Raw genomic sequence first — 9,861 nt, 5'->3', positions numbered from 1 at the left:
CAGAACACAATGTAATGCAGCTTTAATACTGCTCACTCTCGACAGCTCACTGTCTGCACAAAGCTCCACTTCCAAGTCACTTTGACCTGTCTTGTCAATATGAGAAAAGAATACAATAAATGAATTATCATCGCATCAGACTCTGAAAATACACATTTCAGTTGAAACAGGAGGGTTAATCGCACAGCAGTAAGGTCCCAATGTCACGTGCACTACAGATTAAGGGCCTGTGTCCACATAGCGGATTTTTCTGAGCACAAGTGTCTTTTTTTCCACCCAATGAGGAGAGATCGTTAGAGAAAACGCGATACGCCCAACGTCTTTTTTTCTGTTGGAAATGGAGACGCTCGTTTTGTCCATGGGTGTCTATCCTGGGCTGTTATGTCAGACAGACACCATCATAGCAAAGACCGGAAAAAGGTTGTGGGAGTAGATATTCTGTCGAAGAGGTGACATGTGAAAGCAGAAAGCAAGGCAGGCAGACTCCGACTAGGAGCTGCTAGCGCAGTCACATTTCTTTGTGTTGCTTCAAGAAATATACGTTCATTTAGGAGCTGTTATTTTCTGTTATTAACTACTTGTATCGCTGACTCTGCCCGAGTGGGAAAACAGTACAATCCCCCAAAACTACTACTGTATCCCCGAACTATTACTTTAACCAAATCACACACATTTCCTTTCCCCTGAAACAGGTTGGAGCCCCTCTGGGGACGCCTGCCTCACACTTTTAAGACCTCTGGTATACAGTTTACAGCTTATACATATCAATGCTGTTGCTGATTCATATCTTCCCCTTACCGTTTAGTCTACATTTTATATACCCTATAGGCTGTATATTACTATTCATTCTGTATCTTATTCTGTAAAATACTTTGCAGTTTACAGCTTTTGGCACATCTGGAAACCGTTAGACGGTACTACTTATTTACCTACAATTTATCTTATTAGTTCTTATCATTTTAATGAGCATTTCTCTATATGGTACAATGTTACTGGGGGACAAAGGAATGTAATTAAATAATGGCATATTTTTCTTGTTGCATTTTTCTATGGCTTTCCCTGCTGCAGGTCAATGGTTGCTTGTCCCTCTGTTGATATTAAACACTTTAGCTTATGTCCTGTTGAGCTTACTACAAGATTATCTAGATACATGTTTTAAATGCAAAATATAGATATGAATTTAAAATGTATTAGACATATGTAGAGTTATCTTAAGAAATAAACAAAGAAGCATGAAAGAGGCTCCCCACCGGGACCAGACAACATAGCTGCCTTCCGAGCAAGAAAACCTCATTCTCAACCACATTCGCATTTGTAATAATGCAAATGACAAAAAAATCCAGATGTACAAAATATTATTTTGCTCACTGTGCCATGTTGTTCTTTCTATTTGTTTGGAATGAATCTTTAACAACCTCTGGTTTTACCATCCTTTAACAACTAATTTCCCACAAGGCTATGGCCTTTGCAGGTTAAACACCACCAGTCAGAACGAAGCTAGTCGAGTGGCCAACAAAAGTGCCCAGCGGAGGCTGTTATGACAGCAGACTGTGGGTGATGGAGACAAAAGATGGGTTCAAACAGGTGAGTATCTGGGACACAGACAGAGAAACCTTTCACTATTTCAGAGTGAAGCCTCCCTGAAATACATTAGTTGCTTTGCTTTGATTTTGCCTTTAGCTTCAAAAGGGAGAAAGACAGTGTGCTGGATCCAAACATCAGGAAAGGCTTTTACTCCACAGCAGGACAAACACGGCTTAGGTTGTCATACCTGAACGGCTACGTTTTAGATGAGGTGGTCATTAAGCAGATTAAACAGCAGCTGGAGGCTGCCATGTAAAAGTTAAAGGTGCAAAAAATTTAGAAAATCTATTGCCTTTGAACAAGGCAATGGCTAAGAGCTAACGGTGCTAACAGCGGAAAAAACAGCAACAGGTTAATAGTGTTTTCCTAAAGCGAGAGCCAGGAAGTGGGCGCCGCACTTATGCAACGTTATCAGCTGTAAACGCCTCATGGGCGCAGGGCAGAGCGGAGGCTGTGAGCTAGCTAGTGGTGACGCTCACATGCTCTAACATGCACTAAAGGCTCCATGAGGCCGGCCCGGCGATGTCAACAAAGCACAGAGAAGCTCTAATTCCAACACACATAGAGGGAGAAGGACATTACGCCACTATATCTGAAGAGCTAAACCTTGTTTGCTGCTATAATAATGCCCTGAATGTCGAATGGAGAACCTTTAACCTTAGAAAACTACCACATATATTAATAAAATAAGAATTTGAATAAGTGACTCATACGTAGGTCTCGGCAATGTGGCCAAATCTATATGAATTTAGCAAATAGTAAAGCCTACTTTTCTGTGTGAATGAAATAGTTGACAAATGAAAAGTATTTTCTCATTTAATTAAGAACTTTGGTGCAAGGTGAACATAACAGTTTAACAGTTTAATAAATAAATATGTTCAGCTGACTATGTTTATATGCATGCACACAAATACTGATAATCAGAATAAGATGACAGGGTATTTCTGGAAGCAGAGTTATTATCAATTCAGATTTTGGGAAACTTAGTATTTGCTTGTTATCAATTTAAATGACATGATTGTGTTTCATGTTATCTGAATATATGATTTTGTCACGATATGATTCAGTTGGAAGACAATAAATTAGCATATTGACTGTAAGCAGCTAAGAAGTGAACAAGTTCTTCGCTGATCCTTGTAAAATGTGTTGGCAGATAGTTACTGACTTTGTGAGAAACTTTTGAAACATTTCTTGGAGTTTGGGTTCTGGCACAAGACATAAATGGGATGCCAGATGCCTTTTTCTGTGACTGACATGCGAGAGAGAAAGATGGATATATAATATCGAGCTGTGAGCTGCACAGCAATATCGACAAAGTCATCATGCAGGGTTTTTCTTTCACCAGAACTTCCATCTGATGGGAAGTTACAGTATATAAGTCTAAATGTAAATACCATAATTATGTATGAAAACATGGGTGTGCAGTGCCTGTTGTGAGTTTTTCACAAAATAACCTTAGATTGACACACCACTGAGGGGTTGCCACTGAAACAGCCAAACAAAAACAAAAAAAACAAAAGGGGAAGAAAATGTCTGTGTGCCTGTCGCTGATTCTGACAATGGTGCAAATTAAAGCAATGTTACCGCATCGTGTCTCATGAATAATGCCGTGGATTTTCTAACTGGGCCTGCAGTGGACCTATTCGAGCCACGGCTATAATATATAAATAGCTATAACTCTGTGATTCTGTTTAGGCCAGCAGAGAAGGCTTAGCAGATTTAAATTTAGATTGAATTAATACCTGACATTTAAATGGCACAGATGCTACCCCAATGCCCAAATGGCCGTCTTAACCTGCGTCTCCATCTTTGCTCTGCTTCACTTGGTTAGCATTAGTCCGTGCACAGGTAACGTTCAGATTTTGTGATGTGGTTGGCGAGAGGTGTTTGGCTGCAACTGTATCATTTCAAACAGACGTTCACTCTAAAGGTGTGCAGTTTTGGTAGTCAGAGATTACATCTTTCACCCAGATCATTCAAATAGACCCACAGACTGTAAATAAAAAGCGATGTAGTATTGGACATCATGCTGTAAGACTTGAAACTAACGATTGAGACCATAAACTCTTGTTTTCAAGAGAAAAGAAGGGTCCTTTTCTCAAAGACTTCTATGCAATCAGACTTCTTTTTGCAACCAAAGGAGTCGCCCCCTGCTGGACACATAGAGTGAGACAATAAGCAGCAGAAAAAAGCAGTAATGAAAGCATTTTAGCAGAGTTCATCCTGACAGGCGGAAAAGCAGCTCCCCTTTGATCATGCCATGGTGTTGGGCTCAGCAGCATTCTTATTTGTCCTCGTAACACAGAACGGCTGATTTAAAAGCGTGCAAGAATATCTAATGCCGCTGTGGCGAGGTTGTCTGCTCCTCAAGGTCAGCACACTTCCTGCCTTATCTCATCAGCTTTCATCAGCTGATGAGATAAATCATGAAGGATTTTCTTGTCAGCTGAATACAGGCAGGAAACTGTGAGCGGGGTCTTGTGTCTTCATGCCGGGGGCCTGGCAACTTTTAACTGATGGTGAAGTAAACAAACAGGCTGCTGGCAAGTGACTGCCGCGGTCAGAATGATAAATGTCTGAATGTCACCACCTGCGAAAAAAAAAGGAGACAAAGTGTTCTTGAACACGTCAAACTTTATTTTTCACTCGCGCAGAGATCTTTGATCTGACATTAGCAGGCTGAGAAGAGAAGGACAGGGCTGACAGCGTAGATGGCAGCACTTTTCCTCAACAAAACTTTCAGGTCTGAGTGCGCTCAACAGACGGTAAATGAAGCTCCATTTTAAAACAGAGAATTCCCCCCTCTGGTTTCTAATAATTGCACGGGTCTTTTGTTCTCTGGATCTTGTGTGAATATCCCTTCCCATGTTAATATGGGTAAATTGCACCATTTGAGTAAATTGTGTCAGTTGGATAAATAACAAAACTTGAATATATCCGTAATATTGAATTGTAAGCTTCTTCTTCTTCTTTTTGTCTTTAAGTGATCATCTTCTGGTGGAAAGGGCTGGGGGAATTTCTCGGCGTATAAGCAGGACTCATCTAGCGACTCAGACTGAATACCCCTTTAGTGAAAAAGCTACAGCAGCTAAAAGAAAATAATGAGCAGGATATTATACTTGTGCAGCGTGATTACTGTTCTGTAGTAAATATGCAGTGTAGGTGCAAAAACCACACGTTCAGGCGTTCTCCCTGAAACCAGAGTCTCTTCGCTCCTGGAGGCTGACTGTTGGAGATTTATAAAACAAAGGATTGTCAGGTAGGACAAGGCCACATATAATGAGGTCCTGAGTTTTTTCTTTTCTGCTTCATGCTGGACAGTTGGTATATCAAAGAAAATCTGATTGAGTCATAACGATGTGCATTAGGAGAAAAAAAAGAGTAGTCACCTTTTTTACCTCAACAGCATGACAGGAGTGTGAAATGACACCATAGTGGTTACTTTCAGTGTTGACTGACATGGGTGTGAGGTGTGATCAATCTCTTTTTGCTGTTAACTTTTTTTTTTACGCAGGCAGATGGGCCACAGCAGGATAAGTGTGTGACGGTTTTTTATTTCAATCAAAAGCGACACAAAGGGATTTTATATAGAGCAGCTCCTCCGAGTTGGCTGAGCGAACACTTTACTCAAGCTGTTAATTACAATGGAATTCGGGGGAACATGCTAACAGAATTTTAATAGTTTAAAATACCAAATACGCCGATTCACAAATTGTCTTCAGAATGTATGTGATATTTGTGTTTGTCCATGTTAGCGGCTGTGAGTGACAGAGTAGGTCAGTCGGATCACCACTGTGGGCCAAGACTGAAACGTCTACAATAAAAATCGATGGATTGCCATTACATTGTGTGCAGATATTCATGGTCCCCAGCGGATGATACCTAGTGACTTTGGTGATCGTCTGACAAATGTCTGCATCACCAAATGAGTGCAACACTAATGCAATTGACATGACCCTCCGCTGCTTTTTTCGTGTAATGCTAACTAGTAAAAATGAGTATGCTAACAGACTTAACTTGAACCTGGTAAATGCTTCATATTTACCACCTTAACATTAGCATATTAGCTTTTACCACCTCTGTTCCTAAATACAGCTTCACAGAGCTGCTCAGAGTCAATATTGTTTTAAATTAAATCAAATGTGTGTTTAGAATTATGTTCATCCCAAAGAAGGTGGTTCGAACATTAATTTCAGTAGATATCTCTGCAACACAAAACGTAGACGTCTTTGACATAACGTAAACATTATAACCTCAATTCTGGCCAGATTGCATATGCGTATATGCAATTTAAAAACATGTTTGCTACTAAATAGCCTATGTTTGTGCCAATATTACATCAAATTACTCATGTAATTATCTGTAGACTGTATGTATTTTACTATTGCATTCACAACAAATCAATACGCTTTGATGCCACAGAGGCACTGAATTCAATAAGTCAGTCTTGCTGCTGCTTCCCAGCATTGTTGAGAGATTTATTACGTGTGCAGATGATGTTCTGTACAAACCGGTGTGCTCCACGCAAATTAATTTAAATTGCAAATGAGTTTGACATGAAATATGCATGCTTGTCTGTCACAGTCAGTGGTGTTCAGCAGCATATACGAAACCAACAAACAACACGCCTGCAGGAGCGTTTGAATCGTCTTTCTTCTCAATCTCCTCCGCTTTGATCATGATTTTCCTGCAAACAACAAACAGTGTGGAACATTTCTCAACAGCCGCGATGCCTTCAGTCATTTAGCAGCTTAATGTAAAAGTTGATTGACAGGTCAGAGACAGGACTTATTGTCTTCACACAATATTCTTGTCGTCATTGTTCATAGCTCCACTTACACAGCAGGATGCTCGTCAAAAAGACCGTGACAACAAAGAAAACAATAACATTTATTTATTGATTCATAGGTTATACATTTCATGATATAATAGCGATATATTATTATTGGCAAAGATAATATAATCCAATTGCATTTCTATACATAAATACAAAATCTGAGGTAGGGCCTCAAAGATTGATGAAAATAAATAAATGCATTTCACATATATGATATATATATTTTGTTTTCTTTTTTTCTTCTTTTTTTTCAATCTCACACCGATTTTAAAACGTATTTGTTATATATCTACTCTCTATTTTTAAAATCAAAAAGATGTCGTGGGCTGTTGGAGGCACATATCTATATCCATAGGCAGCAGTACCTCACATAGAACACGCAGAAATATATGACATTACTCAAGTAATTAGAAATTTAACCTATGCATTCATAGGTCAGACAATAAAGTGCCAAAAAGACACAACAGACATAACAATAGGAATACTTGTACCATATGAGACAGACGATAAGCTATTCTGTGGTGTTGTTTTTGAAATACATACAATATTATAGCATTAGAGGACATCTATAAGGCCAATGGTTACCTGAAGATGTTTTGTAACGTATTGGCAAACATCGAGGAACACTACATGGGATATGAATGGCAGTATCTCAACCTCCTATACGCAGATGACGCATTTCTTTTTTCTTCTAAACTTTGTTTTCTGTTTTCACTACAACCCTAGTTAAAGTACTCTTTCTTTGGTTACCTATACTGCCCAAAGTTGACTTGCAGGAAAAGCTAATTGACAGTTTTTTTTCTTTGTCGTCCTCCTCCGTAAGGACAACTCTATGTCTTTTAACATAATGTAGAACAGAAAGCTCCCTGACGAAAGCATGCACCGACTTATAATATTGAGAGAGAAAGGAGAAGGATTACTATACATGGACATCAGGTTACAGCAACACAAACTGCACATGCAAGCTCTTCAGTGTTATATTTTATGACGCGATGTGGTTTTAACTGAACCCTAAGCTGTTTTCATGTTGTTGTTTTCTCCTCAAACAAAAGCAGGAAAGCCCAGTAGAAATGGAAAGACAAAGCACAAAACTTATTCCATACTTAGCTATTTAACTGTGGCCTGAAAGGAAATCATTCAAATCTATCTCAGGGCATAAAAGTCTTTTGTCATGTAAGTGTTACTCCAAAGAGCATACTACATCCAACACATGATTTAAAATGCCAGCCTGCTCTTTCAGCCTCGCTCTCAAGTAAATGGTTTCCACAGGATTGATTTTCTTTTTCTTTTTTTATAGAGCATATCAGCATTAACAGTTTTACCCAGCTCGGGTTCACAATTGGTGGTCTAAGATCCTCACGTCCATCCCAAAAGAGAAAGGGGAGCATTGGGTCGAGGCATTCAAGGAAAAGAAAACACTGTAAACCTCCTCTTGTTCTTTCAGTGATGCACTCTGAGACTGACCATGCAAACATCTGATTGACAGTTGAGTGGAGTTGAGTAAAAACCAATGCAGAGACAAACACACACACACGAGCATACACAGACACACATTGTTATTACGTTTGAACGAATAGAGCTAAACACACTAAGTCTTAACAAAAGCAACACTGTGGAGCAAGCAAGCTATTTAACAACAGGGCTTTTGTGCTCATTAATTGATTATGCGTTCTTTACAACATTTAAAATAATATATCTGTGCTATTTTCATGTCAAGATCATGAAAAGACATGGCTTAGAGAAATGCTTAGGGAGACCCTTAAACCTCTGAGCAACTGTAATTGCATCCATACCTGCAACCTCCTCTCAAACCACTCGACAACATCAAGTGAACGCCTGCAGTGTTGAAAGCATAATAAAGCCAATCGGGACTTTGTGTCAAAATAAAAATGCATATCCAACCGGTCAAGGCGTGGAAAGGACTAATTGCGTCTGGGTGGCAACATGGTGTTACTGTGTAGGTAATTGGTTGGCAGCCCACGAAGTAAAAGTTGGCTGCCTGTCATGTCACATTTAAAGAGGCTGCAAAGCCACTTGGACGCCTGCAGAGCTGCAGGGCTGCTCATTCAGGCTGCTGCGCTGTTACATCTGGAGATTACTTTTAGCACACACCCCTGAATCACACACCCACAGTGGCTCATTTGTGCTGATTGTGCATTTTGACAGCACAATTTAAAGGGAGATTATGTTCTAAATGACAGTAGTGTTGATTCTGATGGACCAGTGTCAGAAAGGTGACCAAAAGGTCACTGGAAGCCTTTTCTTTTCTGCATATCTGAAATAAAACTGGCTCAAGTGCCAATTAGATTTAAAATGATTACAAGGCATTGGAAATTAGATTTTCTTACCATTTTTTGTTGTTCATCTAACTATGTCATACAAACCAAGATACTTGATTTAGCACTGCACACAGTTCGTCAAAATAGATTAATTGAGTATTATAATCATCGCGAGGCGTGTTTAAGCAACAGCAAGCAAAAAGCGAAGTGATGCTGCAGTGAGATCATCAGGAAGTAGTATTTTGATTCTGCTCCTTTGCAACACACTTGCACACTGCTTCCACTATAGTGTAGCATTAGGATGGCTCTACTCTGTGTTTCCTATGCACTGAATGCTACTATTCCTGCAACTACCGTGGTAGTCTGATGGAATCGAGTATACCTGAGACCCTGTTTTCACGTGGACATACAGAGAAGCAAGAGGCTTAAGTCTGAAATGGCAAAGAGGTCTCCGGAGGTCTACCACAAACAACAAGAGACAAAGTACACTTCCAGGAAAGGAGGAGGCCATTTTCTAGTCTAATCTTCATCTACTCACACATAGCAGCTGCTCCTAACATTGTGAGGACGCGACAACACACACACTTACTACTTGAAGAAGTGATTTTTTTTGTCTTTCTTTTTTTAAGAAGTGTACACTTTGTACAAGATATTACACACAGCTAGTGAGAGAAACGTGGGGTTCAGAGAGACATGAACACACAAACACACTCTCTCAATCGCTTATCGTTCTAGTTCTCCCCTCGGCTGAAGGCTATTTATATATATATATATATCTGTATATGTATGTCATAATTTATATATATATATATATATATATATATATATATATATATATATATATATATATATATATATATATATATTATACTGTTACTCTACTGATGTGATGCACATTGTAAAGATGGTTTTCACAGATGGCTTGACAAGTTCACAACACAGACAGAGATAAATACGGCGTCTAACGTACAGTATATGCACAGAGTGACTATCGGGTCAGATTTTCGAGTCTTAAAAAGGTTCAATGGCCACGTGACTAGAGGAAGGATAGACGACTAGTGATTTCCTACGTGAGGAATGTATCCTTTACAGTCTATGATAATACAATACAGGAGAATACGAGTAGGAATACGACTTAATAAATAGACAAAGAGAGAAGGT

The sequence above is a fragment of the Taurulus bubalis genome, assembly GCF_910589615.1.
Source record: "Taurulus bubalis genome assembly, chromosome: 4".
NCBI lineage: Eukaryota > Metazoa > Chordata > Actinopteri > Perciformes > Cottidae > Taurulus > Taurulus bubalis.
This window is presented reverse-complemented; position numbering follows the sequence as displayed.